Genomic DNA, 27,781 nt, shown 5'->3' on the forward strand with positions numbered 1-27,781 from the left:
TTGAGGAGAGCTGAGGTGGCTGGTGCAGAACATGCAGCTGCCCTGGATTGCTTTCATCAGGAATGGCAACTTTCGCCTCTGAAATGAATCCTTTCTGTGTCTTGCAACTTTTAAATGAAAAAAATAATTTTTTTCTTCAAAAAGACTATGTTAAAAATGATGTTGTTGGAAAGAATCCAGAGCCTAGAATAGATATGTGGAGTGTGACTGAAGAGCACTTTGTAGATAGCTTACCTGTCAAGTGTCTGTAGTTCATTACTACTGGCATTGCATTTCTGACTTGTAAATGAAAGGCTTCATCTCTTGGACTCAGTAAAGCTTTTAATCACATGATTACTTTTGTCCCTGTTCAGCAAACCACCTACAGAAATGTTGAAACCTCGCGGAGGGGTCTCTGGGCTAGTCAGCTCGCCGTCCTGAGGGGTGCTGTGCGCCTTGCGGTCACCACCTGGGAATAGCCACCGGTGTGGTGGGGTGGCGAGGGCTGAGCGGGTGCCTGCCGGGGCGACCTGCCCTCAGGGCCGCGGCCGCTGGTACTGCGGGACAGCTGCCCTGCTGACGCACTGGCGCTCTCCGCACCGTTTTCAATTCCCTCATCATTTTCCAAAATTCAACCACTGGAACACGCTGTCAGGCCCAAGCTGGATCTCGGGCATTAACGCTTGTGGTGTTCTGGCAGGGTGCGGCACTCCGGGGTCTCCCCCCTCAGCTGTACCTGGCCCCTGAGGGAGGACACCTGTAGCCGCCTCCCCGCCTAACAGCGCGCTTACCTCCGAATAAACCACAGAAGGTGTTTCTAGTTGTGACTAACAGAAATATTCCCTGCTGCAATCGGCCCAAAGAGCTGACTGGAAAAGGCGCGTTGCTGGCCTTTCGGTGTCTGTAGTTCAAGCACAAGCGGCTCTGCGTGGGGCTTCGGTGACTTGCGCGGGCGGTGCCGGCGCCGTTCCCGCGGTGGGCATCGGGTGGCGCTGCTGTGCCGCTCGTTCTCCCCCGTCGCTTCCTCAGCGGTTTGGGGGTCTCGTGCCTTTTTCAGGTTGCTTTCTCTGGTTTCCTCAGCTTAAAGCATGGGTCGGACAATTCCATGTTTTTATTGTTATATTTTTCAGAATGCTTTCATACAATCGTGTTTTCAGTATCAAATGAGAGAGTACTGACGTGTGGGGAATAATGATTTATTAGAAATAGAAGCTGGGTTTATGCACATGACATCTTTCTTAACGTTGAGCTTTACCTTCCGCAATCTGAACATACACAATATCCACTATTCCTCCCCAGTCACAGTTATGAGAAGTTAGAAAATAATTTTTTGTTAAACTCATGCATTTACAACTTGTGAGTTTAGCAGAACAGATTTGACTGTGCAGTGTTATTTCGTATACAGAGGTTTCTCACTTCCAGGCCCTGAATTACTGCCATCTTTTAGAAAGCCTGTGGCGTTCTTTCTTATCTTTCAAGCACCAGTGTAAGTGCCCTGCACTGTCTAGGGAAACTGAAAGGCCCTGGAGGGTCTGATATTTTAGAAAGTAACCGTGTAATTAGCAGGAAAAACTCGTTACTGTCAGGTAGTGGAAACGAGTGGAAAAATGAGGTTTTGAATTTCTTTAAAGTTCGACCAGCTGTGGTAACAGAGATGGCAATTGTACGGTGTGATGGCAAACTCAGAGCAGGAGAGAGGAAGGATACGGTAAGACACGGACTAATCTAGTCTGCTACTGCGAGAAAGCTTTGGCCATTTTTTCTTACAGGCTTCTATTGTCTGAGAAAGTGTATGCCTGATTTTTTTTCTGTCAGATCTAGCTGCTGATGAGCTAGATCAGAGCTGCTGATCCATGTCCCAGCATAACTTCTGGAGAGTTTTTGATGCACAGAGAAAAAGCATCTATCTCTTACCAGAAGGAACAGGAAAGTAGACATCCTCAGGTTTTTCTGCAGCTTCTTAGTGGATGTTCTGGGTTCAAGGGGTTAAACGCTGTGATATTCTGGGTGTGCAAAAGCTTCAGCCCAGGTCCACACCAGTAGTATTTAGCATTTCTCTGCCATTGATATCTATGGGAAACGGGCTCCTAAATCCTCCTGGATCTGCAGCACGTGCTAATAGGATTTAATCCACGGAAGAGTCTAATAGTTTTAACTTTTTGTCTACTTCTAGCCTTAATTTCGATAAGTAGCAGTGTTGTAGAACAAGAGGTCTAAGTCTTGGTCATTCTTTTACACACATCTATGAAGTGTGTCATGACAGTGAGCTAACCTGAAGGAAGAAAAAAAGGCAGCCTGTGTAGGTGGTTATTTCCACACGCCTTGCACTAAGGGTGCTTTCCTCTTACCCTTCCTGTTCTCAAAGGCTCCTTCAGTAATAACAGGCTACAGGCTGCATGTAATGAGGCCTAAAAGGCACAATAGTGTCTCTGAAATTTAGTGAAAAAGTCATTAGAAATCTTGCTCTATATTAGTTGCCAAGTATTCAGCCCATCTTATGTTATTTCACGCTGACTGCTTTGTGCTTGTATGCAGAAATATTAAATCAGTGAAGGTACTCTATGGATGCCTCTAAAGCTTTAACTCTGTTTTAACTTTTTATCTGTTCTTGCCCTTCTGGCATTTTATATTTACTTTCAAAAAATGGTCCTCTGGTGATGAGGATGGATGGAGGAAATTAAGAGTTTATAGATCCTGACTATGTTGGCACCACAAAGTGAATCAGCACTGGCAGCTTAGAACTGACTTTACAGTGTTGCCATCCACTGCTGCTGGCAAATAAACTCAGTAAGCCAGCGTTTAATCACAGCTTTCACTTTTATTGGGTTCACCATCTCAACAGCACTGCTTGCATTATTTACAGAACCATATGCAGACTTTACTTGAAAAAGTCTCTCCTGGGTTGTTCCTTACTAGACACAGTCAAAAACTTTCCTGAGCAATGACATAGACATAGATGACATGACTTGAGAAGAATGAGGCTGTTCCCTCCCCCTGCCTCTTTTCCTTCCTGCTTTATGTTAAGATTTTAAAACATTTTATCGATCCTATTATCTTCAGGTGATCTAACTTGCTGCTTCGTGAAGAGCATATGCAGAGATTCTCCTGTACAGCTGGGTATAAAACATCTGTTAACTTTAAGGATATAGTGTAACAGCCACCTTGTAGTGCCATTTACAGTGAGTAAAGATATACTGACATCCCTCAAAGACATCCTCTGGCTAGAGGAAACAAAACACAGTCAAAATGACTGCTTAATTATTTAACCTGTTTATGCAATGTTTTGCCTTGGTTCAGAACCCACTGTGTCACCTTCACTCAAGGGTGATATATCTTAATCTGTATTTATTTGGAGTCTCTTTCTCTGTGCCTAATCTATCTTACTAGGCTCTTCTCTTGCAGAGTAGGATCCAAGCAGCCCTCCCAGCATGCGTGGTTCAAGATCACACTGCATTTAAACAAAAGATAACTTGTCACAGTTTGCGTCAGTCCATGTGCGGGTAAAGCCTTGATGTTATTGTGGCCTATAAGCTATATATGCTGCTGAGAGACCGAAAGGATGAGGGGGCTGCTGCTGAGAAGAAGAATGCCTGGTGAGGAGGACGGATGAGAGCAGACTATGAACTGATAAATGACCAGGAGAAAAGGGGGACTCGTTATTTACTCTTCTCGTACTAGAAGAGCCAGGGGCCTCCAGCAACATTGCCAGGTAGTAAGTTCAGAAACAAAATGAAAGGAAAAAAAAAAATGCATGTGACATGATTAAATTATGGAACTTGCTGTTACGTGGCACTTCGGAGACCGTGACTATGAACTACACTTATAACATAAAAAGGCAAGTTCGTGCAGATAGGTCCGTTGGTAGGTTTTAAACCAGACACAGTGCCCAGCTCACACTGTTCCCAGCTGCTTTTTCTGGGAGCTAGCAGGGAGTCCTATACTTGTTCTGTTTCTGATGCTCTTTCGTGACTGTCGCTGCTGGCAACCAGGATTAAGTGGCTCATCCTCTGACCCAGGTGGCAGGTTTTATTTTCCCCCCTCTTAACTGCTTCACTAGCAGTTAGTTTGTCTTCCCCCTGGCTGCCTGCTAAGTCATATGTTAAAAAAGCAAAATATTCCCGTAAGACTTTCTCCACACAAAGTGCTACATTTGTCGGGAGGCTCTTAATTAATGGCCTCTTGGGAGTGACCTTGAATGCCTAGATGAGCTGAGGCGATTCAGTGGAGACAGCTGTCTGTCAGGAGTGTGGGGAAAAAAACCACAAACCAATCAATGAAAATGAAGGCATGCTTTGAACATGCAGCTGTTTCTCTCCCCTGACCCCCTCCCATTTTATTCATTTGCATGGGGATATACGTGAGTGTAGATGAATGAGACGTTTCTAGTAAGCGTTTGCAGTGGTTTGTTAGGCTGTTTTCTGGTATCGGTAAAGTAATGCTGCCTGCTGGAGGGGCCTGCCTCTTCTGCCGTGTGAAGGGGGACAACAAAAATGCAGTGGCCCATCTTTTGCAGTGCAAAGTTTGGGGTGGCAGGTACGTGCATGTGTCAGTCTCACATGAGCACCTACAGTGTTTGGACACTGGCCCTTAACCCTTCAGTCTGTTTTTCCCCAAGCTTTCTTGCAGGACTGAATGCAGTGTTGTAGTTTTTTTACTGTTCACAAAACGCACTAATTGTAGTCTCATTAATAGTTTTTTCAAAACTATACTGAACTGAAAGAGGTAAGTAATGTGACTGCTTTCTCTGTTATCTCCTTTCTGGATACAGCAGAAAACACCTCAGTTCTGAAGGAGTTTTGTTTTAAGCAGACTTCTGCCAGTTGCTAGTCTCGGAAACAACAGATGACGAGAGGTATCCCACCCTGCTGCGCTCTCATCCAGGGCTTGTGCTTGTCTGGAGCAATGCCAAATAGTGATGGACAGTAAAGATCTGCCTGGCAAGGAAGAGGCAGGAAGGGACTACCTGCCTGAGTGTGGGCCAGTGGCTACTGGCACTGCCTCGCACAGGAGGGGAGTGCACAGGCTTGTACCGGTTACCTTAAATTTCTGAGAATCTTGTGTGTATTGATTGCATCACTTCAGAAACTTTCACAAAACCTGTACTTACACTCTCTGGCTTGTAGTCCTTGTTGATTTAAGCACACAAGAACACCACTGGAAGACTTGGATCTGGTTTAGGCTTTAAGACACCTTGTTTGAGAGTCCCACATTGGAAAGAGCAGTTAGGCTGCAACATGCATTAAAGATTCAGGACTGAAAAGTTTGAACTGCTCTGAGGAGTCCATAGTTGAATGCAACCGTAATTGACTGAGAGCCTCTACAGAGAGAGACTATCTGGGCTGTAATTGTTACATTTATGCCATTTGAAAATGTCTGGATGCGCTTTTCTATGTATGCTACGCATTCCCTGAGTACAAGTATAGCTGGCTTTCACAGTAGCAGTGGAAGAGCCAAGCTTGAAAATTCGCGGCTTGCTAATTTGCTATTTGGAAAGTCTTTTGTTCTTTGCTCTTCTGATAATAGGAAAGTCTAATTAAACCTTGTCTGCAGATTCAAAATTAGCCTTTGTTCATAAAAGGACCTTTGAACATGCTTAACTGCACACCTCTTTCACTTAAAATTTCCTGGAAGATGGTGAGGTTTGGTATATAAAAGGAATGACACTTGCAGTACTGTCGGTGTGTGGTCCACTGTCAGTGAGAAGATGAATGAGAAGAGCCATATATAGCAGAGGATTATGCCGCTCTAAATTCTGGAGGTATGATTTGGCTTAGATCAGACCAATTAGGGTATTCAGGGTATTATGCTACCCTGAAGATATCCTGGGAAACACTGACTTAGTGATGTTTCATTCCTTCCCCGATATCTCTCTGCTCCAAGGAAGGATGTGATCATTTGTTGCTGGCTTGCACAGAGAACTGGGACAGATGAAGAGAGGTGGTTTTGATTTCATAAACATGCTGTCAGTCCTGGAGAAAGCAGCGCGGCAAAGTGCTTACAGGGAGAGCGCCATGATTAGGTTCAATTGTGTGAAGTCGCAACCACTAAAAGCTGTAATGTGGACAAGTTTCTTGAGAATAGGGTGACGGGAACAAATCAAGACTTTATGGCACTTTAAGAGCAGGTTTTGATTGCCTTTCATTCTCGTTTGATTCTCAGATAACGAAAACCTTGGAGAACACCATGGCTGGCCTGAAAAAATTGCTTTTGGTTTCAGACTGAGTGAGCTTAGTTTTTCACTCATCTTTTTCTATCGAGAGTTACACTAACAGAGTGTATGTTACAGAAACTCATGGAAGGGAACAGGGACATATAACATCCATTCTGAATTGTCAGTCATTACAGAAGAGTATTAGTTTATTGTTGTGGCTTAGTACTTACGAAACAGAACCTAAGGTAGCCTTTTGCAGTAAGAGCCTGTAGGCAGTCTAAGCAGCATATGTAATTCATTATTTTTTGTTGCTCTGGCCAGGGTTCTGTGGCTGTCCTGTGCTCTTGCTGCTTCAGAAACCCAAACAATTGGATAGGGGGATTGGTGCTAAAAGTCTGGGGAATGTTTGCGTGAAAACTGTGACTTTTAGTGCAAGAAGAAAAATAGTTGATGTAAATGAGATATGATCATATCTAAACCTCAGGCTGACTTTCGATTTCTAAATCCAAGTAGGTAATGATTTCAAGGATTAGTGAAATACAGGCGTGACTGGGATCCTGGTAGGTTTGAAAGCATAGTAACTGCACGTTTGAATTGCAGCCTGATCCTGGGCTAATTCACTTCTGTGTTTATTGGTGGAAAATCCACTGGCAATCCCTGCCATTATCCTGCAGTGAACTGATGTAAACGTGAGATTCTTCTTTAATCATTGTATTTCCTTCTGAAGCAGTGGCTACCTGCATCTTGATGCTTTCTGTTTTGCTAGTTGGGGTTTGGCATTGATTGTGTTTCCTAAGAAGAAACACCCAAGTGTTTGAACAGGTACACTTTAAAGAAGGAGCAAAGACAAAGAACATTTTATTGGTAACATTGTGTATAATTAACAGAACTTTTAATTTAATAGCTGTAGTCATAATTGCTCTAGAGATGCACTGCCAACTTCAGAACATGACATCACTGAAGAGAACTTTTAAGTTACAGATAATCAAGTTTGGAAGATGTTAGTCAGTCATAGGCAGGTGCAGAAAAAAGTAAGTACTGAAAATCTATAATGAAGCTGCTTAAATGCTTTATATCTTTTTGGGCATGCCTAGAAATGCACCACTCCTGTCATAGCTCCGTCAGCTCTCCCACCAAAACCCAAATGGAATTGGCAACAAAGATGTTTAGATGTTTCTTTATCTACCTGTGTAACAGGGGAGAGCCTTTCACAAATGAAAATTGAATTTTGTCTTTTTTTTGTCGTTGCGAAAATGGAAGCAAAAGCCTAAGTATCTGTACAAGCTCAACACAGCAAGTCAGCGGTGGTTTCATTCTTTCTGGCATTGTGGTTGTTAAACCAACAAAATGCTCGGAATGCTGCAGAAATGTTAATTGATGACTCCTGGGGTGGCAATATTGTATGTGAATTGCTAATGGTTGTATGTCACATGGGAACTCTGGAAGTATGGAAGATGTAAAGTTTTGTCATCTTATCCATCATTTTAATGGCAATACTGTTATGCAGAGATGAGAAAAAAACTACTGAGCTGGAAAATATACTGAACTGATACTTTTTCTGCATGAAGTCTTATTCAGCTGTTGACTCACTTTTGGCATCGGTTCATCTGGCTTTTTTATGATAAGTAATTTGGTTCCTTCTATGTAATATACTTAGTAGAACTTGATAAAGCTAAATGGACATTCTACTTTATGGATCTCTGCTGTGTACAACTGGAGAGAGATCTTAGCGAAGTGTTGAATAAACTCATAAATCCCCCACCAGCAAATTCTGTAAATGCTTGTCTCTTGTTGTGTTTTTCCCAGCAGACAGTGGTCTTGAAAACAGGGCACTCGCGTAAGGATAGAATTTCCTTAGAATATTGCTAATTGGTAGAAGACGCTCTGTGCTAAATGTGGAAAAATAACACAGAGGCAGAGAAGAGCTTTCTTTATCTCTGACAGGGACCTGCACCGCTGGAGTTGGTATCACTGCCAGCACAGAGGGTAGAACTTCCCCCTGCTTTTGGTATTGACAGTGAACTCTGAAGCTTTGTGAAGACTGATGGAGGTGCTCCAAGAAGAAATCATACACCTTAAGTTACTCAGGCTTCAAAACTTGCGAGAATATCTTGCAGGAGATTTCAATAGCACATTGATCGCTAGAAATCAGGCCTTAACAGAGTATCATATGCTTTATACAGGTACATTTTCAGGTGTGGACTGCAACAGATCACATCTAACAAGATGATACAACCTTTTAATGACATGAAGATTACTGAGAACTTGGGATCATGTGGGATAAATGCGTGAATTCTAACATGCTTGAAAAAGCCATTTCAGTAAAATCTTTTTGCAAGCTGTCTTAGAATTACTCTTTCATTAGATACTGTTACCATTTGGGCATCTCTGTGTTGTTTTTTTTTTGTTGGTGTTTTGGTATTTTGTTTGTTTTTTACAAAATTAAAACAGTCTGCTGCTTTTCTCCCACTTGTGTGGGCTGGAGGAGCAGGGCTGCAGTGGGCTCTGTGGCACCCCTGGGTGGGGGTCCCTTCAGGCTGCCAGGCCCACCGAGGCCCCAGGTCAGGCCTGCTCTGGGGCTGCCTCTTAGCTCCCTGCTTCAGGGTCGCAGGCTTTTCACTGCGGGGAATCTACCAGCCTGGTCCTTCCCACCCTGGAGCCATCTCTTCTCTGTGGCGGTTTTCTGGGCTGTGGAGATACTTGGGACCTCCCTCTCTGCCCAAAATTGTGCCCTGTATTTTACTTCACTTGCTGCAAGTTCAGGGACAGTACTTTCTGCCTCCTGTAGTTGTTGGTATCAGAGCACTGAACAGCCAGAAAAAATGATCTCGGATACGATGATGACTTTTAAAATCGGTGAGAATCTGTGGCTATAACAGCAAATTCCTCACAGTAACTGAGAGCAGAAATTTAGCCTGCAGCAGCTGCAGTTCCTCATGACTTCACTATGGTTGGGGCTCCCTCAGGCTAATTCACATTTAAACACTTGCATGAAATACAAAGGTGGTTTTTCTTGAAAAGATAAATGCAGATAATCAGTAAAGCCTCTCCTAGCTGATGGTGGAATTAAATTTCTTTTCTATGACTTCTAATATACAGTCACAATTTATATTTTAAAGAGATTTTAGGCTGTAACACAAGATCTTGTTCAAATATAGGACTATTTCCAGGACCTGCAGAGAAGAAAGAGGGAAGGAAACAAGAAAAGAGATGGAAAGTCATGAAAACAGTGAAAGAAAAGAGGACACCTGGAACGCGTTAACTTTTGTATCCGGTTGGCAGTCATGTATTGAGGAATATCAGGCACATCTGACATCGAGGGGAGTGTGACTGCTCCGTCATCAGGTGCCTCCAGGTTAGTCAGCCTGATAACCATATCCTGAAGACACAAAAATAAGGTATGAGCATGGAATACACTGTACTGTGTCCCAAAACGGCCGTAAGGAGAGGAGTAGGCAGCGTCAGGACCCGGGGCTGGTAAATCTGACCCAAGTGAGAAGGGTATGTGCAGCAATCTCTCACTCGGTTTACATAGTGGAGGGAGCGAAGCAAGAAAGGTAGAACCCTTGGCAGGCTATTGAGTAGCTGAAATACTGAAAGATATTTGTTGCTGGCTCAAATTAGTCCAAACTAGAATGTAACTGAAGAATTAGTCACTCAGTAGACCAAAGCAAATTAGTTTGTTAGTTTGGATGTATCTGAACAGATGATTCTTAGATTTCTTGGCCTGATTTTATGGTAAGCTTATGCAGAGTTAATTAATTGTCATTGTTTCTTGAAGAGTAGGCTCACAATCTCTGTAAGAGAAGGCTTGAAGCAATGATTTTGCACAGTAAAAACTTGCTTGCAGTAATAGCAGAAATGCAAAAAGAATTTATGATCTTTAGCAGAGTTATTGAATGCTAGCTGGTTCACAAGACTACCAACTTAAAAATACAAAAGGCTGAAAATGGAATAATTAAACAGAAAAGCTATGAGAGAATGCATGTAAAGGTGCTTGAGTCATGTCTTACCACTGAAGGCAGGCTGATTTGAATCTTGGAGTTAATTGGCAATCAAGAGCTCTGCTCCCTGCAAGGTACCTCCATGGCATTATGCTGTGTGGAGTAGTCCCCATAACAACAGATCAATGGGTAAATCCGAAGTCTTATTTGACAGAGAGGTCTGTGGCTGGGTCTCCGCTACGTGCAAAGGATGAGTCCCTGTGCTAAACAGTGAAATCTGTTGATTCACTTAATGGATCTGATGAGTTTGAGCTAAGTTCACAAAGAAACCCAAGTGATGAGGATGGTATTCAAATCTGTGAGACTCCTATGCATCTCTGTGTGGGGACGGTCAGTATGTGATCCTCACCTGACAGCATGCTGAACGGGAGATGGCTAACTGGTGGTCGGGAATCCCAGAGAGAGGGGTGCATCTGAAATGTTGCAGCGTTAAGAGTCTTTGGCTCCTGAGTTTGAACTGGAGCCTGATGCCTTTTGGAGATAAGATTAAAACGCATAACTTGGAACCCTCTCTTCCAAGTGGAGACTCAAGTTGCTGTTTTGTTGAAAACCAGACTAATTCCTGTTTTAAAGAAAATTTCACATTTGTATGACCTTGAAGTAGTTAAAATTTTGTGCAGCAGAGGGAAAACCTTTTTCTGTTTCGTCTTTGCACAGATATATTTGTGTTTGTAAAATCTGAACCCAAAAGCATCGCTCTTCTCAACAGCAGTGAAATAGATCTCGCTATTTGATTTATGTGACTTTCTTGTTCACTGTAGAAGGCTCTATGTAGAAGCAGAAAATGGCTTCCTGCAGGTAAACTAGGGCCAATAGCTTTCTAGAGCTTTTGCATTTTGCCAATATATTCTGTAAAAAATTGTTTGCTGGACACAACATCAGAAGCAATTTAGATTTCTGGAGCTTTAAAAGCAAAGGCACTGTAAATGCCTCTTTCCTGTACTCCTTGCCTCTCTAATATGATCTGCTTCTGATCTGCTTTTTAATTGCTTTTTCAGTTATTTGAATTGTGGACCTCTATTCAATAAACTAGTTTCTCATGAGGGAGCAGGAACCTTGAAGCTTTTCTCTTAGATGTCTCTTTTAAAATACTGTTTCTGTCTGCAATATAGACCACACAGAAAATCAGCAAAAGCTGCATACCAATCTAGCATACAGTTTGTGCTGATGTAACCCTCTTGATAATAACAAGGGACCTGCCCTGCCGAAAGATCCCATGTATATTGCAGTGCTATTGGTTTTTCTCATTCTACGCAGCAAGACTCTTTCTGAAGTTGGCTTTTTTCTGTTTTATAAAATACTAGGCATTTACCAAGACGTAGGAAGACGTAAGGCAAGTTGACATGTGAGGAGACAAAGTAGTGCATATGCATGGACTAAATCCACGTTCTCCTGCCCAATTTTTTTTCTTGAACTCCTTTGATACGTCTCAGGTACACTGTTGTTGTCTTTGTCGTGCGTCTTGCCTCAATGTTGCAGCCAGCCTGCTCTGCCAGTCCTTTTATGCCTGTTTTTCAGGATGAAGCCCTTAGGCAGGGAGACAGGAATGTTGTGAAATGTTTAATGGCAGAGCCCCAGCTGTGCCACCCCACATACCCCATGGCGTTTCGGGGCACAGCAAGGTTTGGCATGCACTCAGCTGTCCCTGGGGTTTGTGGTGGCTGCAGCTGGCATCTGCAAGGTGGAGAGGAGATGGCATATTACCTGCAAAAACATGTGAGCAAATGCTATGAAAAAATGGCTTGCTTCTAGTGAAAAGCGAAACAATAAAACTGTTTTGCTTAAAAAATGAGTAAGCAGATAGATTTGATTAAGAAAAAAGAAATCCATACAAAGTAAGTAGGAAATGAGGCTGTAAAACTGGGGTGTAAGGTATCATCCTGCACTTGCATTTGGACACTGTCTCTCTTGCTCTCATCTTGGGCCCTTTGGGTTGTGTTACAATGCAGTAGTTTTTACATAAGTCACTTTAAATGATAGCTTTGAGTTGTCTTTAAGGCATTTTTGACTCCAAACTTTCTGAAAGGGAATGAATTCTGGCAAAAGTTTGAAAGAATCAGACCAGGTAATTCTGGATTTTGAAACAGGGAAATCTTAACACTAAAGAAAAAGGAATCATCAATCCCATTTCTCCAATCTCCTCCCGACTGCTGTGTGGGGACCTAATTCAGGTTTTTATGTATGAGTTTACAACTGTTTAGAAGAGGAAAAAGTAGTTCATACTTTTACTGAAATAAATTAACACCGGCTTTCTTAGCTGTCACAATTTTATGGATGCCACATAAAGGTATGAGTAATACTGTAATAATGGCACAGTAGGAGAAAGTGGTGAGAAGTATGGTGGTGACAATTTAACTTATGTCTTGAAAACCCTCTTATTGTAAGAAGGGAAAAAGCTGCTTTTTTTTTACCCCCACATCAAAGCATCTGATATCTTCAAAAAGCTCTGGCTGGGTCTTTGTTTTTCTTTGTGTGGAAGAAGATGTCATGCAAAAACGTCAATAAGTTCTTTCTGTTGCCTCATATTGGCTGACTAGTTATAAGCCAAGCTTCAGTAAGCATTATTAATGAACACAGAAAAATGGCTTTCTGCTTGGTGTGTATTCAAAGCAAATTGCAAATAATGGTTAACATTTTATTTTATTTTCTCCACTTGAATTTCATTAAAAAACCTTTCACAAATTTGTGCAGATTCCTATAATGAAACTGAACACAAATGATGCAAATTCTTAATGATCATAACACTGGGTGCTAATGTGGCTGGTGAATCTATAAAGGGAAGTAACCAACATATGGCTCGAAATGATCGACACCGCACCCTAACAATAAATTCCAAAAAACCTGACGAATGACCAACAGAGCGCTTTTTTTTAATTTTTTTTTTTTTTTTTTTTTAAAATTCCAGCATAAATCTTGAGCTGTCCTTTTAAACCTGCCTGTATCAAGCAAGTTCCTAGGGTAGCTGCAATGGAGCTACTCACTGTTTTTCTTTTCTGTAAGTGCCCCCCAACTCCATGTTATACCATGCACAGTTCTCTTTTTGTTGGCATGTTGTTGGTGATTCCTGCCTGAGTTGTAATGAGTAATCCAAAATTAAATTCCAGATAAAGAAATCTGTTTCTCCGAGCTGTGTGTAAAGGCAGCTGTTCTGGTGGTTCATTTTAAATGGACACTGTAGGGAATTTATTTTGGAATTTGCTGGTTGGCATAGAACAGGCATAAAAGGATGAGGACAGAAGAGGTCTTGGGGAATCTGTAGGATTTAACGCTCTTGGTCTGAAAGGGTGTCATGCAACCTCCCAACATCTCGTAGAGCAATGACCAACCTGACCAGTTACCTGTTTCCTTACATCTGCTGCGAAAAGTGCAGACTTTCCCTTGTGCTCCTCTCCCTTGCGCAGGCTTTGTGTAGAAGGCGTTCAGTTTTGCACAAAGATAACGTAGACTTAAGTCCTGCACTCCTGATTGTGTGCGTTTTGCTGGTTCTTAATCAGCAAAGCCTTATATACATGTGTTGTTATTTCCCCTGGCATTTATATTCTGCTGCATAATTTTGAGGAAAGATGATCTGGAACTTGTTTAGTGAAGTAAAGCAACTTTCTGGAGAGCACGCTCTGTTCCACTTGCTAGCTTACTGAAAATGCCATCCCAGCTGGTGTGAAAGTACTGTCGCTTCAATATCCTCTTCCTATTTTAGATGCTTGCTGTATCCTGTACCTTTCTAATACGGACAGAAGAGAGACAGATCTATGGTGGGTCTCTGTTTTTCATATGCCTTAAAATAAGACTGTAGTAAATTATTTAGTGTCTGGGTTATTTGTGTGCGTGTGTGCTGAGCTGGTTTTTTTGTTTGTTAAAGTAAGGATATTTCCTGAGACTTTAGAAAGCTGTGATCAAATAATCAAAGACAACTGGTTTGCCAGCACTACAGAAGGAAAGGAGAATGGCTCTACTGTTTAAAATTAGCCCCTGGAGTTTACATCAGGGCACTCCTGAACTCATTCTGTAACTCAATAAATGACTTATACATTTCAGTTACCTCCAGTAATATTCAGAGTGGAACTACACCTCTAAAGGAGAGCAGGATATTGCAAACAGACAGACATCCATAGGTGGGAACTGTCGGTTTGTGAAAGGATAAATGCTGCCAGCATGCTGTGTCCAGTCAGGGGGGCTTCAGGCGACTGAGCTCCCCTACATGTTAAATGTTACCTGCCCTGCGCTTCGCTTGCTGGAGCTGGCACGGCTCACGGCGTATCAGTCCTGACCCTCAGCTTTAATCAGAGTTAAAGCTAATAAGATTTACAGCTGTCCTGAAGGGATGTGCAGTGAAGTTAACTGTTTTGTAGATGGTGCTGAGGTACTAAATATCTGATGCAGTGCAGTCTCCCCTTGGGGTCGACATTCTTCATCAGCAAGAGACAAATTAGATCCCAATAGATTTCCTCCGTCTATATTCTAGCTGAAGAAAAATAGCTTTTTATATTTACCATGGTTACCTGCAGTCTTAGCAGCTTTGGTAAATGGTGTGAGATGGGCTAAAGAGTGGTAGGAGCAGCAAGTACAGCCACAGGCTAAATATATGCTTCTGCCTTCATTTGCAAAGCAAATTGGCATCTGTCTTTCTAAATAACAAAGATAACGAGCAGGACTTTGGGCAGGTAGAGCGACTAGAAGAAGCAGAATTAAGTGGGAAATGACCTTATGAATCATAAAAGATTTTCCGAGTGGAGACAGGGAAGGCTTTTATGGTTTGGGGTTATCACCTGGTATGAAATCTAGGTTGGCAGAACAAATGGCTGAAGACCCAAAGACAAGGGGCAAAATTACAACACCCCCCACCAGAAATACTGAAATCCAATTAGCAATTAGCAAAGTCGTAAGGGTTTTTGAAGGTTTCAAACATCTGCGGTCGGAAAAATCAGACTGGAACATTTAGGACAACAAATTTTCAGACAAACTTCATAATTTGTTTTGGTCTATTTGTTTGTTTTTCCTTTGGAAATGCTGTAATCACCTTTTCTCCTTCAGAACAGCTTTGTGCTTGTGGGAGAAAGAAGGAACTGCGGAAGAGCAGCATGCCGAGTGTGAAAGGGGTGAAGCTTCTCTTTATCGCTTAAAGGTACTGCATCTTGATCTGATGATAGCAAAGTCTATCGTGTGATTACACTGAGGACCATGATTACACGGAGGGAGAAAAAAGGAAAAGAAGGGAGGAAAAATAATGCAAAATGAAATGTTTCCCATGAAGCATCTCAGATGATTGATACCTAGGCTATTCATCTGAAAGCATCAAGTGCTGCGTCATTGCTGCAGTCGATCTGCTGCTGGTTTCCAGGTTAAAGTCAGCTTGGAGATCTTTACACCAGGGCACAGACTACAGCCTAGCTGTTGGTTCCCAAGACCTGTTTGTGAATCTCTCAGCCTTTTATAGTCAATGCAGCTGCAACATTACCTTGGGGTCTGTTTCCCCAGGTACAGCATCAACCAAATTATGGACTTAGCTGTTCTGTAAGTCTGTCTGAAAGCTCAGAAGGATGGACAAGAGTGTGGGTTTTGTTCTTCAGCTTCACCTGTGCCGTCTCCAGGTGAAATTTTGTCATTAACCCAGGGCAGCTAAAATGAAGTGGAGGTGTTTGGATCAGGTTGCTTGGGAATCAAACTGCATTTTCAGTATGGGATGTGGCATGTCACTTCAGAAATTGATTCCAATGATAAATGTGTTGACTGATCCGAAAAAGGCAATGTAAGGCGCTTGGCTGTGAGGAGCAAAGATTTGCACGGTCTGAGCTTTGCTTTAGTTTCTTTTAAAATGTTGGAGACTCAGAACAGTATAAAGGAATCCCAGGTGTGGGGAAGGTGATGAGATGACAGGCAGGAGGAATATGTTTAGTTTAATGATGGCACATGGCTGGGAGCGGGGTCGATCTGGCTATTGATTCCAACTGACCAGCACACGTTTGGATATTATCACCATTTACCCGGTTAATGGAGCCACTGCAGCTCTGGTCACAGCCCCAGGAAAGCAACTGCAAGTTTGCTGGTGCCTGGCCAAACCTGCTGTGCCTCCAGATGGAGGAAAGCTGAGGTTTATATTTATTAATAAATGCAGGCTATGCAAATAAGAGACGGTTGAATGAAACTGTAAGTAATCGGTATTCTGTGCATTGTGTGCCCAAAGGAGCAAGAGAAACCTACGTATAGTACAGCCTGAAAAATAAAAGAAGCGATTGTAAAGCTGAGCTTCGACTTCTGGCATTTCCTGACTTGTCAGACATCAAAAACTCTGGCTTCCATATTGACTCAAAAATTTTTACGTTTACTTACCTCAGAGTTGTACAGTCCTGTTTCTTATGACGTGTGCTTTAGTGACAATTTGTTAGCAGAGAACTAACAGGAGGAAAATGTGCTGACAGTTATGGAAAAAAAAAGTATATTGGGCCATATTCTACAATTTTTAGTTGTTCTTAGCAGTCTGTCAGCATCTGGACAGCTCAAATGGAAGTACTGAGGCTCAGTGATGCTCACTACTGATGCTCAGTAAGCCAGGACTACAGGACTGTTTTTACAAACAACTTGCTTATTTTGTTTGTTTGCTTGGTTTGGCTACATCCCAAGGGAGTTTTCCTGTTGCAGTGGCTGTGAATGTTGATCTGTGGGGGGCAGAGAAACAAATATACTTTGTGGTGTAGCCTTGTTAAGTGAGTGACAGGTATTTAGTAGTCAAAATAGCAGATCAGAAACAACCTATTTCTGTATTTTAATGATTCGAAAATGTGTATTTGAAACAGCCTCTGAATAATTAGAGACCTGTAATTTAATATAAAAGCAAGACATTTGAATAGCAGTTAGCATTATTTGTGAGATTATATTTAGCTTGGAAAAAAGTGCCAGATAAAAGGTGAGATCTTACCAAAGATGCCCTTCGAACACAAACTGCCTGGAACTGACTGATCCCTGCGAGTCAGCCTCTATACGATTTACCTACACTGACTCCATTGTGCAGACTAGCAGCCAAAGCATATTTAGAGGAAAAAATATCCAAGGGAAACCAGTTGAATTTAGTTGCTTTTCTTCACCTTTGTGCTTTTCAAATCTGGCAGAATAAAGTGTCTTTTAAACTGAAGTTGTTAGTCATTGCAGCTGATGAAAGAAAAGGAAGGAAACAAACCAGTACTTAGTCAGCTGGAGGTTTTCATTCCTTCCTCTCATCATTACTGACTTTTTCTGGGTATAGAGGTAGTATACAAATTTTTACAGTTCTGTGGACTCCTTCCTGATTACTCACTGCCCTGGGCAGCCCAACTTTCTGTGCTTCACAGTCACCTCCTCCAGCTGTTCTGGGCACTTTTAGGGTCATTTGTCCATGTTCTTGTGGCTCGCGTGGCTGGCATTACACTACTCTGCAAGTTTCTGAGTGGGTATTGGGACCTAGGGAGATAAGACGCCTCCAACCTCCATTTTTTTCCCCCAAAGTCTCCATGTATATGCGTCTATCTATCTATCTTCTATTTTACTTTCAATGAGTGTATCCCTCCCCTTGGAGGAAAAAAAAATGACGCTAAGTTTAATGTTAAGTCAATTATTGTGCTGTATCCCTCCCCTTGGAGGAAAAAAAAAAAGATGCTAAGTTTAATGTTAAGTCAATTATTGTGTCTTAAGCTCACTATTACAAAACTAGTCATTGGGTAACAGCCCTTTTTGTAACCTTTTCAAGGATCACTTTGATGGAGGGTGTTGAGAGCTTTGTTTAACACAACGTATAGCCTGCATTAAGGGTACAATTCTCAGAGCATCTGACTGACTTAAGGCTCTAAATCTGACTCACCTTTCTTTGGGCTTCATAGATTCTCAGACATCTTGCAGTGAGGCTGGAGCTTTGCTACTTTGCTTTCGGATCTTTTCTCTCTTTAACCTTATGGATTGCTGTGGTACATGTTTGGCATCTGTAATAGAAACTTTAATGCTGATTCTCCCCACTGCAATTTTCCCCTGCTCCCCATCTCCCTTGACAATAAAATAGCATTACCATACAGTCTTGCTTTGGTTTTCCTCCCAAGAAGCTCATAGAGTTGGCTACCATCTTGCATGCCCTACAGCTGGGCCTGTACTTCCCTTGGCCATAGGACTGCCCAGGCTGTCTCTCCAGCAGCACCTCTTTGGCCTTATTTAGGATTCCCTGTGTAGCCACAAAGTGCTGGCAACAGGTTTCAGTCTGGTTGATTGATCTGTCTGTTACAGACGACTTCTTGTTCCCAGTCAGAGGGGATACTTGTGTTGCCTGTCCGCTGCTGGCCAGCATTGTCAACTGGTGCTGTTAGGCATCTGCCGCTCCTCACTTCAGAAGCAGAGGGGCGATAGGAAAAACTGTGGATGTATTTCACCTGATTTTGAATTTTTGAAAGTCCTTTACCATTGCCTTGGTGATATAAATGCCCTAAAATGTTGAAAGTGGTGGTCACAAAGGAAAGTGCTTTCACAAAGGAAATGGTTTCAGCCTCTGTTGAGAACAAGCTAGCTGACTTTAAACATGAGTCTTGCTCCAGCCACAATTTTACATTTGACTCATTTTTAGAATCAAATTTAATTGAAACTTCTTCTGATGTTCTAAAATATGCAGAAAATCACCACCTTTGTCTACAAATCTTCTGTTGTTATCGATGCTGAACAAAGTAGATGTCGTGGAGTATCATGAAAGATTGTTTTTCAAGATGCTTTTGGATCAGAAGTGAGTCTCTGAAAACATGAATGTGAAGCTGTCAAGAAGCTTTTAGTCAAATATTACAAATTGAGGCAATTAAGTAATTTCAAATAAGCACCTATACTTGTCAGCATTCATTCTTCTGGATACGTACTTTTTTTTTTTTTTTTTTTAGATGGGACACTCAACTGTTTTCTAATTTACTTTAGAAGGGAATTTGGAAAAAGTTTGATTATAAAGTTTTAAAAATGTTGAGATTTAAACATTAAAAAAATCTGAATAACCATTACCTCCTGCCCTGGTTGGAATTAGAAATTTGTTGGCTTTTAATGTTTTCCTGGAAAACATCTTAATCATCACAATGTGTAAGAAGCAGCAGTACAAACCCTTTCAGGATGATGACTGCATCTTCTTCAAATATTTTCCATTTGATATTGGAACTAAGTATTATGCAAACAAATCTCATTGCCAGTTGCACAGTTTTCCTTTTCCCACTTCTGAAGGTGTCTTCTTGTCTTCAAATACCGTACAGCATTCTAACTTCTCATTCAGATGGAAAGGTCTGAAAAAGACGAAAAGAAGAAATTAGAGTCCTTCAGACATAAACACGCTGAAGAGAGTCCACATTTTCCTCATTGACAGGCTGAGTATCATCATTACTCTTTATCGTTTTTGAGTCTTGGACCTGATTCTTCTCTGCTGCCGCTGCCAGTCACTAACTTCAGTAGGGGTAAGCTACTAGTAGAAGAGCAGGTTTCCTATCGCCCTTCTCCGAGACCCCCATGAGTCATGTTTCCCCACATACCCCACACCTTTCTTCCTTCGTTGCTTGCCTTGACTGTACCCAGGACCACCTGATTCAGTGGGGGAAGTTAACTGCTATGTGCAGTACACTTCTCTTATGGAAAGAATACTGCCAAGGCCTCATCGTCCTCGCGCTTCCTCAGCTGTGACAGGGTATCTCCAAAGTCACCTCCTGCGTGTGGCACCAAACCGTTAGCAAGCCTGACTTGGCTGCAGATGTGTCAAAGAGAAACAAACGAATGCACGTTCCTGGGGCTGATCTGCCACTGAAAGCTCCTCTTAGCTGTGGTCATTTGGACATTCTTGTTTCCCTATTTTTCTCTTTTTAAAACTAATATTTTTTTTTTTTAACCTTCTGAGGGTATTGGGAGTCACAAGTAAGTCGTGACATAGTTAAACTGACATTGATTTCCCACTCCCTGCCCTCCCTGATTATTAATTTTAAATATTGTTCTAGGACAAAAATATCTGAAGGATTTGGTCTGGTACTTATTTCAGGAGAAGCTTATCCTCTGAAAGAAGGAACAGACACCTTCTTTTCTTGATAATAAATTCATATACAGACTGAAGTATATCCCTGCCCTGCCTGTTCACTGGTTGAAAAATGAAATCACCATCTTTGCTAATTATTGTTCAAGTTTGGTTTTATTGAAAGGAAAGATTAAAGAGCTGTTTCATGAAACAAAAATGCTTGTAAATTGAAACCTTAGATTTTGATTGAATGAATGTGATTAAATCGCTCAGAAACCTGTGGAAGATGGGTGATCATTTGCCTAATATCTTGAAATTTGCCTTTCGTCCATGTCAGAGCGAAAAAGTGGCAAAACCTGCTATCGGTGTTTCTTTTAGGGCTTTTGCCTCAGGTTAACTGGAAAGATTTTCATTTTGGCAAAATAAGCTTTGGCAAAACTGTCAAATATATTTTCCGAAGGAGAAATGAAACAATTGCTTGAAAACAACAACAACCCCAAATCTGGTTCATATGAAACGCCAAAGTGAAATATTTTTGCCTGGGTGGTTGGGCTGTATGTGCTGCAGGACTTGTGAATGACATGACTTCCCCGCTTTTTCCCACCCCAACATTTGGGTTTTTCAAGAGTTTGTGGGCGAGTTTCATGTCTTCTAGTTCATGAAGCTCCACAATTGCTAGCATCACACTTCCATAGTGTAATAGGCACTGGTGAAGACTCTGAAGAAGCTAAAATTTAAGCAAAAAGCTCTTCAAAGTCAGTAAAAGGAACTGTCGTATATTTTTATTCTTCTGCTGTCTTCTACCCTCGTTATATTCCCCAGAAGTGGAAAAAGCTGGAAAAACAAATTAAATAACTCTCTCAATGTAACTTTCTCATCAGGTAATATAAATTGCGGTGAGCGCTAGAGAAGCACAGCTGACAATAAATGAGCTAATGGTTCGTTTAAGACTCCTCTAACCTACACAGAGATTCAATATCAAATCTTGAAGGGTGGGTGAAAATATATACCGAAGGAATGGAGAACGGTGAGTGTCAACACCTACAATATTTTTCTTTGTATTGGTCACAGCTGTGCTCTTTACTTCACAATTTTGGAGTCAACCTTTATGGAAAATCATGGTGCTTTTTGGTGTTTGTTTCAAGACTACAAGGCTTTTACGCTGAGGGTGTTCCTGTGAAATGCTACAATATGCTTAAAAAGGCAACTTCTCAGTCAATATGTACCTTTGTATATTTTTTTAAAAAAGTGTACCTCGTAGAGTAGCAAATACATTTTAAATTGCTTTTTGAAGCATTTTGGCTTACTTTCAATTCCTTCATGCACTCTTTCAATGAAATTATTTATTAATTGCTGGTAGTTGCATCGGTGGGACTGTATAGGTGTCACTGAGAACATGAGTTGAATAAAATGAAGAAAGCTGTCCCGTTGAGATAAAGCTTCACAAATCAATTTGGTCTTTGATGCCAGCAGTGACAGAGAGGGAAAGCCTCACTTGAGTACACTTGCTTGGCAACTATGAAAACCGTTACTATAAATGGTGTGTGATAACTGCTGATTTGCACAGTGGTACTGCCTGAAGAATTAAATAGCAAGGGGTTGGGGGAGAGAGGTGGTTGAAAGCTGTAGCTTTTCTCCTTGAGAACATTCATGTCACAAATTGTTATTAACTGGTCCTTGCTACTGTGTTTTTTATTTAGATTTAATATTAAGCAAAACACCTGTGCACAAGCCCCAAGAGCCACTTTGGCAGTAATTAGATTTGCAATTGCTGCCCAGCAGTGTGAAGACAAATGTAGCAATAAATAAACTCGGCCAGCCAGTGCCAGCGAAAGCACTGATTTAGCCTGGCAGATGAAAATAGAAGAATTGCACCGAAGCTGTTCATTTCCAAAGCTGCCCAGGAAAAAGCATTCAGCCTTTTCTGAGAACCCTGGCCAGAGGATGGTGGTGTTTCTGGAAAGCAACCCTCATTGGATTATTTCAGGTGAGGGGAGTCTGCCCCACATTTCTGGGGCTCTCCTGGAGAGCATCCTGCAGACAAGCCTCCGTCTTCTCACTCGCAAGATCTCTGCTGAGCATCATTACAGCTGAGGCAGTAGGTAATTCGGAGAGAAATGGCTTGGTGGGCTGTATATCCCCTGAAAGAACTCCGAGGGCCATGCAAAGGCAAAAAAGGGTCTTGTGTTTTGTACTATATTGTGTGCTCCTGGTGAGTTTCCCTGCTTTGTGATATGTCTAGTTGTTGTCTTTGCTGAAGCCCAGCAACTAATCGGCATCACATGTTCTTATGGTCACCATCTATCAGTATATGAAAAGGGTTACGGCTTTCTAGGCCTGTGAACTAATCATATTTTACAATCAGCACATTCTTTTAAAAAGAGTGGGGGATGATTTTCTTTACACAGAGTCCAAAGACAGAGAAGTTTCTGAAATCACAGAAGTGTGAATATTTAAAATTTTCTTACTATAAAGAAAAGTAAAGATTATCAGCAGTAAAAAAAATAACTGGCATTCCTAAAAATAATGTTGTGAGGCAATTCATTCTAACAAAAGGAGAAATAAGTGCTTTCAGCCTAAACATAACGTAAATTTGGACAGTTATTTTTCTGCTAGTTTCCCTGAGAATTCAATGGAATCCCTAGTTTATATGCAAGTGGGCTATATAAGTTATACATGGGTTTTTTACATGGACTAGAGTATGGATGGGTGGATTGTTTTAAAGTATGGAAAGCTTAAAAATATATAAAACAATTTTTACAATGTAAGACATCTTGGAGATTTTTTTTTTTTTTTTTGAGGTAAAGATTTTGTACTCAGGAAGTAAATGAGGGAGCAGAGGGTGTGTGATAATTGTCTGCATGTGCTCATCGCTGAAGGCAAATAGGAGGTAACTGAATTACCTCAGCCCTCAGTAAAGGAAACAAGATAATCTGTGTGACCTTGTAGCTGCTGAAGGCTGGGAGCGAGTACCCACAGCGCTTGTGCTCATTTAGAAACAATAGCAAGGAAGGAAATTTAAAGAGCAGGTTGCCAGGAAATCATGTAAGCAATCTCCTGTATAGGGCAGGCCTGGGACAGCGCAGGAAAAGGCAGTGGCTCTGAGTGTGACAAGGGGTGACATTCGTATGCTGGTGTGCAGAATTACAGTTTCTCTTAAACCAAGAAACTGTGGTTTGCCGAGAGAAAACGTTTACAATCAATCACATTTGTAGGTTGTGCTATGGATCAGTCAGGGCATGAGACAAAGCCTGCCTTATGCTGGGCTAAGGCCATTAACAGACTGTTTCCGACCTAGCTGGGGAAAATCAGAAGTGATACGCTGAGGGACTAGTGCTTGTTTGTGATGCCCATGAGAAACTGTCTGCTGGACACTCATAAAGCAGTGCTGGCTAGATTTAGAAATATTAAATGCTATGTTAGTATGATTTCAATCGGAGTTGGTGCATAACCTGCATTTTTTAAGACAAACAAAATATCACCTGATCATGCAGTAAATAAGTATCAGTTTTCATGACTGCTATTTTAACATGCGTGTATTTAAAACTGCCCTCTTGTTTTGGGGAAAAGTACCACTGGTTTCAATGCAGTGGCTATGTTTGTGTTTTACTTGCAAATCCCAACAGTTTCTGAGAAAATTAGAAACAGAAAAGTGCTAAAAAGCGCAGGTGCAAACTAAGACTGGAATTTATAATTTGAATCAAGCTCTTATGTTCAGCGATTTAAAATCATGATTACATCTGGTAACTGGAGTTGCTGTCACTGCCTGCCTGCTCTTCACTTTGGTGACTGTGGTTCTGCATTAAGACAACTCATGGTGATGGCTCTCCTGTCATGGCTAGGAACGTTTCCTTCCTCAGCCGTGTTGGTACAAAATCTGTTTTACTGCCTTCCCCTGACACGTTGGGGCTGATCTTAGCTGGAAGTGGGGCACAAGACTTCTACGGGCCAGTCCTTTGAGGCGGCACGAAGGATCCTTTTTCTGGTCTTTGCCTGACATTTTTGCTTCCACGTATGTGCTCATCTTTGAGCATCTTTGAGTTGGAGGTGGAAATGAATTTGCCCCGGAAGGATCTCACAGGTTTCCACCTTTCTCTGAAGCCCGGGGAGCAGCTCTCCTGCTGGGGCTGTCAGGGCTTATGTCACTCAATCACTTCCCTGCTACTTCCGCCGTCTCGGTACGAGTATTAAAATACCAGCAGTGCCCTCTTCATGTACAGGATCAGAAATAAATGCTGTCAAAAGCATGGATAGTTGCCTTTCTGTCTGGGAATGGTTCTCACTAACAGGTGCCCCAGAGGGCAGGCGTCTGAGCTCAGCAACCTTTCTGTAATGTCGCAATCGTTGGGTGAGTTAGATTACCGTGGTCTCACCAACAGCTTTTAAGACGGCTTTATAACCTGCCACTGTGCAGAATTAAAGAAGGAAATCAATCAGAAAGGGAATTAACTTGTAGCCATTCTAGAGCAACACTTTTTCTGAGAAGTGAACCTGACTTTATAAAAAGCCCAGTGACCTTTCAGATCTAGGAAAAGCTCTGCTCACCAGTGCAAGTATTAGTGCATTGTTAGAGAGGCTTGGTGTTCCTCTGCGGGATAAATATGAAAGATAAATAACTTAAGTCCAGCTAGACAGGCCCATGAGGTGCAGATGTACTCAGAGATGTCTTTTTCTGTCACATACTGCTGGAGTAAAGTAAAAGAACTGCTCTTGAAATGAAATAAACTCAAAGAAAAAGAAACTGGAAGTCCTCAGAAGAAACCACATAGTTTGTAGCTGGGGATTTTATTTTTTTCAATGTATTAAGTTTTAAACTTTTTAATAGATATTTGTTTGGTTATGGATAAGTAGATGGTACAGTGCAGCTTAATGGAGACACTGCTTAATTTTTGACCTTTTTTTGATATGTGTTTTTACTAGCTTGTTTTTATCTGTGTTGGTTTGTTCCCCCTGTTTATATGAAATTATTTTTTTTGAGATGCAGGACAGGCAGTTATTTGTTTATTAATTTGATAAGGGTGATAGCTTTCTGAATCTTTGTGGTCTGTCTTTCCAGATATTTCAAGTTTGCCTATTCTTTCCAAGGCCAACATTTGTGTGGCCGCACTGAAACTACCTATGTAGGCTGTGGATGAGGTGTGCCTCGCTGGGGAGATGAGGACCTTATCTGTTCCTCTCCAACCTGGTGTCGGGATGCAGCGGTCCTTGCTGATCAACCAGTCTGATACTTTGACGTCTTCTCACAATGTGAGACAAGAATATCTCTGACCGATTGCTGTGCCATCTATGATGCTCTCTGCGTATGGATCTGCCTTAGTTGTGATGGATTCAATCATCAGACAGAAATTCACAGCATCAACCATCAGATAGAAATTTCTGGCAAAACTCCTCTCTTTCCAGAGCAGAAGAACATAAACCAGGGTGAATTAAGAAGTATCTCCGTCAGAGACTTTCTCTTCCCTTTCCAGTCACAGGCATTTCCCAGAGCAACCCATCTCTGTGCTTCTAAGTGCTTTTAGTCTGCTCAATACTCAGGAAGAGAAACAGCCCAAAGTATTCTGTGTCAAAGTGAAGGTAACTACGACACAACCCTTCCTGCCTAGCACACGCTAATCTGAAAAATGCAGTAATATTGGCAGAACACTAATGACCCTTACTGTAGTGCTAATGTATCAGGTAGATGCAACAATTTACTGAGATGAAATCTTTCAAACTTTTCTTACAATGCACACTTCAATAATTTCATTGTGAAAGTATTAAACTATGTTGACAGCTACAGCTTTCTGATATGTCATAAGTTTACCTGTATTGGTATAGATGCTTAATGTGGAGAAAATAGATTATAAAGTTATTGTAGATACCAGATTAAATTGGGAGGGACAGAGTGAATTTATATGTTAGATGAGGTATAGACAATTTATGTGATTATTGTATCCTTAAGTCAATTATGGATAAAAAAATCGTCTTACTGAAAAATAAGTGAAGATACAGCCTGCAAAAAGGAGGCATTTCTGTCTAGAACAGATAGCGGGCTAATTTTACATAAAGGAATAAAATATATGATATGTCAGATTCATAATAGATTGTTCATACTGCAGAAGAAAATAAAACATGATTATGTGTTGTTAAACCCTCAGGGAAGTCAGGGAACACGACTTTTAAGTCTTCACATTACCTCTGTTTTCTTTTGAGATCATAATTGCAATTTTTGTTTCCCCTTTGGTGAAGAGGGAATAAAAAATTAGCAGTTTATTTTAAGAATCTCAAAGCTCTTTCTGGAGCAGCCTGCTCTGAGAAACTTCCATGCTTTATTTCAGGAGCTGTTCTTTCATAACGGATGTTTTGCCTCTAACCAGCAGTACAGAGCGTCGCAGGCTGCTGGTACAAAGTTTTGGTCCCAGGGCCTCACTCCTCTCCATCATAGAAATGGTTTTGTGGGCCTTCCCCTTCTTTAAGCTTCACTAGACTTCCCCCCTGAGAAAAACTGTTTCTCAGAGTGCAACTTCCCTGACACACACTTCCTAAAAGTAGCAAATTCCCATTTTAAATGTATTCTGGATTTTTTTAAAAGTACTGCCATGTGATGACCCGAGACCTGCTTTTAATGACATCATTCTTCTGTAAAAGGTGTTTCCGTATTACTCCTCAGCTTTCTTCCTCCTACTGTTTTAGCTGTTAGAGCCATTAAAAAATACCTCTTTTTAAAAAGTAAGTTAGCCTTTCTAAACCTCCTTTGTTCTTGTAAGAGATTTAAATATTTTTGCCTAATAGTTCAAAACTTATTTAATTCAGTAAACTAGGAGAAAATTGGAAATTTTGACTACAATTATGCAAACATAATGCTGTAAGGGTTGTTCCTGCTCCTGCCATGATGGACTGTGCTGTCAAGTGAAAATGCGAGGAGTTAATGCTTCCAGAATGCATGATAATGGTAGTTCATGGTACTGTCCCCTTTCCCTTCTCTGTTCTCAGTCTCCATGTCTCCTGGTGGTGGTAATTCCTCTCACCATCTCAAAAACATTGAAGATACCTTATCTCCCATGGTCTTCTATCTCTCTCTGGCAATGTGTGTCTATATTAATTTTTATATGCGGACTTTTGCAGCAGAGGATTGCTGCACTCAGGTTCCAGTACTGCTCTCGGACACTGCTTCCAGGACGCTCCTCGGAGGTGAATGCAGCAGAGGTATGAAGCAGCCCAAGAGCAGGGACTGCACCTTGCTGGGCTGTGAGTTTGATAATTTAACCACGACCAGTCATTTCCTCTTGTATCTTTTCTGTTGCCAAATCTGAGCAGGCTCACATAGTGCCTCCGTGCCAAACTGTCATGAGAAACATTTCAGATAAATTGGCATATCAATCCTACGACATACACCAGCAGGCTTAGCACTGATCATCCCCACGAGACTTGCAAGCTGGTGGCCAATGTGATGAAGAACATGTGGCTCTCCCAGCTGCTTGGGAAGCTGGGAAGGGATTGTGTCACAGGAAAAGCCGAATTTCAGCTTGTGTGAATTGGCACAACTCTGGCTGCTTTGACCATTGGTCTTGGACAGATATCAGACAATTCTGGCAAGATGTGTCCAAGGTGACCTATTTCTAAGGAGCATATCTGGCAATGTAAACTGCTGTTGTATTTAGTCTTGCAATTGTTTTTAGTAATTCATGCATA

This window comes from Cariama cristata, unplaced genomic scaffold, assembly GCF_000690535.1.
Source record: "Cariama cristata isolate BGI_N322 unplaced genomic scaffold, ASM69053v1 scaffold1048, whole genome shotgun sequence".
Classification (NCBI taxonomy): domain Eukaryota; kingdom Metazoa; phylum Chordata; class Aves; order Cariamiformes; family Cariamidae; genus Cariama; species Cariama cristata.